The following is a 1,362-nucleotide window of genomic DNA, read 5'->3' as shown; positions in this document are numbered from 1 at the left end:
TCACTGCGGCTTGGTCATATTTTATTTACTTCAGTCCTCTGGAGAGACGGTTGCGTTGTGGTTTTTTGTTCCCCTCCCCTCCTAGTTAACCTAATTTACATCATCTCCAGTTTCTACCAGGGAAAGACATGCCCTTATCCATCTGTCAGAGTCCTATTAGGAAATCTCTGGGGCTTTAATTTGCATAGCTCCTGGAGAACATGCATGCTTATGCTAGACAAATTGATGCTAACCACAGAGCTGCAGTAGCCTAAGGAGATTGTGTTGTGTTATGTTGATTTACCTGAGAGGCTGAATTAGCAAGATGACACTGAGCAGCCGCTCCGGATTCTTCAAAGATAATTTGTTCTGTTGCATTAAGCTCCCCACTGTTTGATTTCAAAGAGCAGACGATTACACATCCCTCTCAGGGGAGGTTGTGTGTCATACACACTAATAAATAAATGAAAATAATCGAGAACTAGTTGCCTTGCATGCAGAAGGTTCAAAGTTCAGTCCCTAATTTATTTTGGTTAGGGCTGGAAGAGATCCCTGCCTGAAACCCTGGAGAGTCTCTTCCAATCACTGCAAACATTACTGAGCTCACTGAAGCCAATGGTCTGACTCACTATAAGGCAACTTCCTGCATTAAAACTGGGTTTTGATTCAGGAAGTCCCTGCCCTCAGGTACCACTTTGGCCATAGAAAGCTGTTTTATACCAGGCCAGGCTGCTTGTTAGAAACTCAAATATATAAGCTAATTGCCAAATGGAAACTTAATTCTAGGTTGTGGTGGTCACAATGGAATGTCTAGGCACTTTTTTTCCTTTTTGCAATGAAACTTATTATTAATTTCATTTCTATACCGCTTTATATTTTAGAGGAAAAATCTCAAAGTGGTTTACAACACATTAAAATATCACATAAAACAAGCCAGAATAAAATTAATTCAAGCTTCAAGGGAAAAAATTCAGATCCTTCTCTAAGTGACATTTTGCTTTTGCCAGTTGTAAACCTGGCGTCCAGAAATCTCCATGTGGTTGCAATTGGACCTGTGCCAGTCACATTAATTAGTAGCGGGAGAGAACATAACCTCAATTGTGGTCAGCATCCGTCAGCAGAAGAAATTTTCTTCCAGGGTTCTGTCGTCATATTGTGGAAGCGAAACTCGGCAGAAGCCCTTTCAGTTTGTGGTTTGCAGAAACGGGAGACAGTACAGAAAACAGTGCACTTCGCTCCCATTTCTAAGAATAATAGCTGTGGAAGTGTTATGAGCAGCTATGCCTTGGCAAATCTGAGAAATAGTTCCTTATAACCCATTCCCACATTTCTCTAAATTTAAATTTCTGTTCTTTAACCAATAACTTCTCAAAGCAGCTTATG

The sequence above is a fragment of the Podarcis pityusensis genome (assembly GCF_964106645.2).
Source record: "Podarcis pityusensis genome assembly, chromosome: 3".
Lineage (NCBI taxonomy): Eukaryota > Metazoa > Chordata > Lepidosauria > Squamata > Lacertidae > Podarcis > Podarcis pityusensis.
Note: the sequence above shows the minus strand (reverse complement) of the source record.